Genomic DNA, 6,228 nt, shown 5'->3' with positions numbered 1-6,228 from the left:
GAGAGAGGAAATTGAGCATTCGTCAAGGCTGAAAGTAGTAGTTGTTCATCTATAATGGCTTGGTTCATTGCTCACAAGCACATCAATAGAGAGCTTAGACACTGAACATAAATTTGAGCAAACTGTGACAGTTCCATCACTAGCTAGTTAAACGCCTGGAGAAATCGGCCTTACGAGGCTAACCCTAAGGGCAAAGGATCGAGCGACAACTTCAACCGTGGAACGTGTGATGATCCGCGCGAACCGAAGCGTAGGAACTGGAACTTGAAAAGGGGACTCAGGCTTAAAACTCAATGGTCCTCTAACACTGAGAGTGGAGAAGGTTCGTTGCGATGGCAAAGCCGGGATTTCTGGTGCCTGGACGTGTACAACGCTTGCAGACCATCTTTCGTCGTAACTTGGACGAGGGGGGTTTCGTTGCAGGATCCTAGGTCACTTTCTATGCTCATAATTGAACCTTGGTGGATGGAATCAAATCGGGCTTGATGGATTTCCTTGGATAGTCGCAAGGGCGAGAGAGGGTCTCGCCAGAGTGTTGGGTCGCTGGGCGATGAAGGAATCGTGGCGGATGAAATGGTGGCTTTCTGCTCCAGATATTAATGTAGTAAAATGCAGCGTAGCGGATTTCAGCTGAAGATTTGTTCTCAGTCATTCTTTCCTGCGGAACGAAAGATGAGGCGAGATACTAGAATAGAGTGTGTGGATGTGCTGTATGCCCTGGCATCTGTCCGTCAAGATCGATGGTCGTAATGTCTGGCATATTGAGCATTGTGGTAGAACGGTGTGCGAAAACGCATTGCCGGCAGTTTCTACGATGTAGGAATGTCTTTCGAACCCTTTCTCAAGCCAGGTAACGGCGTTTACTTTGCACATGGGCAATAGTGCCGAATGGTGTCTTCTGCTTCCTGGGTATTGGTGGTTAATATGATATTTTACTGTTCTTGGCAACCCAATCAGTGGAGATGAGGTTTACGGCGAGTGATTCACCGTGACGCAGAATTCTTGCATGTGTTTACGCAATGAATTGACGATCTGTGATTGGACTTGCGCCCGAAAGCGTCCATCCACAGTCGTCACGAGCATATCTGCTACGGAGTATATACCGACAGGCACACATGAAAAAAGCCTCTCTCGTAGCATCAAGTCAGACTTGACCATGTTTCGTCCCGGATCCACTTCTGTTAATCCCCACAGACCTCAGGTCAGATTTGCAAGCCTGGAGATGCCCAGACTGGCCTTCTCAGCACCGTCGCACGGCAACAGCTGCCCCCGCTGAGTTCATATTCCTCGCTAATGATGTTTCGCTGTTTCCATCTCTGGTGCTGTGACTTAGGTAATGAAGCGGCAGAACCTCAAGCAAGATCTGTGAGGCCTCGACTGACACTTCTTCTCCCGCTCGCCTACATACCGCTCCGCCGTGACGCAGCCCTTACTTTCTCCTCAAGCTGTATGTAAAGGGCATTCGGGGGTTGCTGACGCGGCGGGAGTGCTGGAAGGGTTAGATGGAGGGCTAGGCTGGCATCAAACGCGACGCCAGAGCTGACACGGGACCCGGGATCGAGCCCGAAGTTGTGACCGAGAGTGGGTCCGTGTGAAGACTGGGACCCACTCAGAGAAGCCGTCCCGGATGACAGGATCGGACAAGGGTGGGGCCGTGTTTTCGCCCTGAATCAGACCCAGAGTCGAAGCAAAAACATGTCCAGTCGTGACAGACTGAGTGAAATTTGAGAAGCTGAAAATTTAAGAATAATAATGCGGCGACAAGGTAGAAAAGTGGAATCCGGCAAGCATGTAAGTCCATGAGAGAGAGGCGTCTGGTACAAGCTGAAGCAGGAGTGGAAAGTCGAATGGCGGGAAGGAGACGGCACAAGGCGCGCAGGGCTCGCAGGAGAAGAAAATTCGACTACATCTGATGATACATACCGCAAGTGAAGGCTCTTAAACCTTATTCCCGGTCGCGGTTTGATGATGTTGTGAGTACCCCGGGATTGCTCAGGTGGTTGTAAACGTTGCCAGTCTTGCTGCGAGGACTGCTGCTGGCACCGATTATGGTGGCGTTAGTCCGGCAGCTTTGTTGCCTTTATTTCGATGACTTCAGTATTGAGATTTCGCTTGAAGCTAAAGAGGACAAATTCTTATCAAATTGATAAGGATGTTGCCGTTGTTGCTTGCTGCGCCCTTTGCGCCGTTGCCGATCAGTTGTAGCTGATATAGCTTGCGACTCGAGGATGATAGTGGAGTCTAGGCCTTAGTGAGAGCGATAGCGGCCTGATAAATACATAGCCAAAGAATCATTTAGCGAGACTAAGTCTGGGGCAATTGTCGACCGCTTGACGACAGAACTTCAAGAAGCCGCAACACCCCCCGAGGGTTTATTGCGAGTTGGCGTCAGCAACGGCTTTGGACAAGTCGCCCCTGTCTTCATATGCACCGCACCGCGGGTGATTAGGCTGTATGTCGGCTTTCTGTGTTCTAGGGAATGAGTGTGGGAATGAGGACTAGTGTGAACAGGGATGAGATGAAGATGAAGATGAAAGAACGGTGGACATGGACATCATTGATGAACATGAATGATGAAAATGAAAATGAATGATGAAAATGAAAATGAATGATGAAAATGAATATGAATGATGAATGTGGAGCTGAATGAGAGTGAGAGTGAGAGTGAACGTGAACCTTGGCGGTGTCTACCTGTGGTAATGCCGGCTGCTTTGATGCTGGAGCTGAAGGCGAAGGCGAAGATAGCGACCACGAAATCATTCGCTGCAAGTCGCGACCTATCTTCCACAATCTCCCTCCGCCTTGTCGCAACGAAGGTCTGCTGCATTCGCCAAGGAGAAGACAACACCACCAACACCAACAAAGTGACTGACACAGCCGTGTAATACAAAATGCCATCAATCGGCGCACTCTTCGCTCGCTCGCCGTCCTCAAAAGCGCAACCTACGCCAGAACAAGCCCGCTTTGCTCCTGCTTATCCTCACGCATGCCTGAGAAACTCTCAAGTCCCACAGAAACGCTGATACACCGACAAAATTAGCATCTTGCTGGCTACATCAACGCTTGCGCCGTCCACCTGAACGCCTGTTGCGCCGACGTTAGCGGACGATGAGCGGGGCCAGAAGCGTCAGATGACAATGTCCTGGCCATCATCACGCCGCTCAGCCAGCTGTCCGCCAACCCCTCCTCAAGCTGAATCCAGGCGGTCTATCGACATAGACTGTATCCAGTCCGGTCCGGTAATCACACAGCGCGCGTCATGAGGCCTGGAGCTGCTTTCGAGTTGATTCATGGTGGAACTTTTCGTCTGGCCGGAGCCGCACACGTCGCGGATTTCATCTGACACGCCGAGCTTGTTAATGCTGTTTACGACGTTCATCCTAGCGAGCGTGCTGAAGGGAAAGCTCGCTATATGTCTTGAGACTGGTCAGACCAGCGGTCTATTCAGGCCATCTCTTTTCCTGCGTCAGTAAAATCTAGGACGGGACATTGAGAACTCTGAAGGCAGGGGGCTGCTTGAGAGACAGGTAAGATTGGAGGACGAAGGCGCATGCAAGGCATGCACAGCCCATGTGGCGAGGCTTCCGCCTTTCCATTACTTAATACTTCTACTTTTCTGCCCGTCCCATTCATCCTCATCCCATTTCGCCCCCGCTGGGGAAGGCCTCCAAACATTTCTACCAGGGATTTCGGCAGTTCGTTGGCCGGCCCATTTCCCAGACCGTCAAAGACGATGACGGCTGAAGATGATGGCAGCGGCGGCAGACCGATTGAGCCCAGTCCTGTCGTCGAGAAACCTGATATCGAGATACCGGCGGCTTTTCCAAAGCCATCAGCCGGCGCATGCAGACTGGCAAGATTGGTGATCATGAACCTCGCTCCACCCGCGGCATCTTCCTCACTACTACAGTCGAGATGCACAGGTCCAGGAGCTCATACCATTGGGCAGGACTTTCAGACCGAAGGCGAATTGCTGAGGAAGCGACTGGGCGTTGGCAACGGAGGCTTGGTTTCATCTCGGCGGACCCGGCTTCCACCACCACTGCGCCTGTGGCGACCATAGTCGTCGTGCTCGCGTTACCGTTATTTTCGAAGGGTGCGGCTGCCTCTCATAGGTTCCGCAGAGAGCGGTTGTCTCTTTGGCGGCGGCTTCGCAACCAATTTGCAATTCAGAGCGCCCATTTGTTTGCGCTACGTGCTACGGCATACGTTTTCGCAAGCCTCAATGTCTGCCGAGATGCTTAGGTAGAGTACAGCTTCCAATGCGTGAAAACGCCGCGCAACTTCGATCCTCAACCTTCTATCATCGGCACACGACAGGAAATGGCGTCGGGTCGGGGGGATGCTGCGGACACCGTGATGATCGCCCGGCCGGCAAAGCCTGTCTACTTGACACAGGCGAAATGATGCTCTTATCCAAATGAAGACAAGATGGGCCAGCAGTAGGGGCAGTAGTTTTGACGAGATAATGCGTCGAGGCGAAGACACTTGCTGCGTTCGGTGAATGCCTTGAGACCAGGGAAAAGAGGAGAACCAGCAGCATCAACAGATGCGTCGTGGACTTTCAGAACGCCAGCCAGACAGAGCAGAACCATAGGCCAGGAGAAACGTCATGGGGGGCTGTCATCAGAAGCAAGTTGACTAATGTTGGCCGAACAAGCAAAATGCTAGGCTCAAGCCAGAGGAGAGGCAGAGCGGAGTGCAACTTTCTTTGCTGGTATCGGGATTGGCGTCGGCATCATTGGCGCATCGGCAGCATGCAATCACAGATGGACTGCGCTCGTCATCGAGCAATTCAGGCAGCGGGGGCATCATCGCCCCTGAGAAGCATATTAGAAGCGTGCGGCTGCATCCCAGATATACGGGGAATCGGGGAATAGAGAGCCAAGACATAGAGAGTCAGGACGCCGGTGGAACTGGGACATGGGCGTTGATCGACCAACTTCATGTGCCAGACGGAAGCCAGGCCGACTCAGAAGACCTTCGCCGATGTTAGCATGCTTACCAACGGATGGAGCCATGCTTCGGAAGCGCCAGGTAAGGTGCTGGCCGGGTAGGCCGAGTCTGAGGTCGGGGCTACGGCGGGTCTGGTCTCTTGGGATGGCGGACTAGTGGCCGAGAATAGTGCAGTGGAGTCACTTGTCCATACGTCTCGCGGATGACGGGGTCGAGGTGGAACAGGATCTGGATGCGGTCGAGGGCGTTGACAAGGGGAGGGTACAAGGACAGACGGTGGTGCTGGAGGGAGATGACCCTGCAGTAGAGGTCGATGGATTGGGCGGTGTTGGAGAAGGCGATGGCGTATTGCGGCTGGGCGACGCGACAGTGTGATCGGATGCTCTCGACGGGTAGGTGACGTGAAGTGGTCGAGCATCATATCGATGGCTTCGAGAAGCAGCAGCTTCAGCACGGCAAAGGTACGCTCATTCGCCGCCTCTTTTAGTCCACATGCAACGCCAGCTAGCGGGCCTGGTATGCAGGTTGACGACAATTGAGATTCGATCTCGTGGGTGTCATTGGGGGGTGCTAAAGCCTTAAGCGACAGAGGTGCTGGGTGACGAGCTGCGAGCAGGAATAGGAAGTAAGGAGTCGTGGCGACGCGCGGTATCGGCGGTCCGCGTTCAGGTCTGCGTGAAGTGGCTTGATTAATCTAGCTACGAGCGCCGGGCGCGCCTAGCTACAAAGTAGTATAGCTAATCCCTTATATAAAGGTAGGATTTAGGCTAGGGTTTAGGCCTTAAGTTTAGGCCTAGCTAACTACTATCTTATACCCCCCTTTTAATTAATACCTCTTATACTTTATAAAACTATTTCTATTCTAAAGTAGTAATTAAATTAATTATATAACTATTAACTTTATTCCTAGTTATCTCCCTTATACTATTTTTTTTATATTAACTTTATTATCTTATTTTATTTTTTAAAATATTTTTAATTTTTAATTCTTAATTATATATTAATTATAATATAGAACTCTTACNATACTTTTAATTTTTAATTTTTAGTTATATACTAATTATAATATAAAACCCTTATTAACTTTAAAGTAACCTTAATATAAACTTAAGTTATATAGTTTAGTAATTTAATTATTTTTAAATTATATAAATTTAAATTAAAAGAACTAATAACTTAATTTTAAAGTTTTAAATTTAAATTAAACTTATAGTAATTAAGTTTAGTTAACTCCTTAATATTAATTAAATAATATAAGTTCTATATTTTATA

Source organism: Colletotrichum gloeosporioides, assembly GCF_011800055.1.
Source record: "Colletotrichum gloeosporioides strain Lc1 chromosome Unknown consensus_64, whole genome shotgun sequence".
NCBI classification, from domain to species: Eukaryota; Fungi; Ascomycota; class Sordariomycetes; order Glomerellales; family Glomerellaceae; genus Colletotrichum; species Colletotrichum gloeosporioides.
This window is presented reverse-complemented; position numbering follows the sequence as displayed.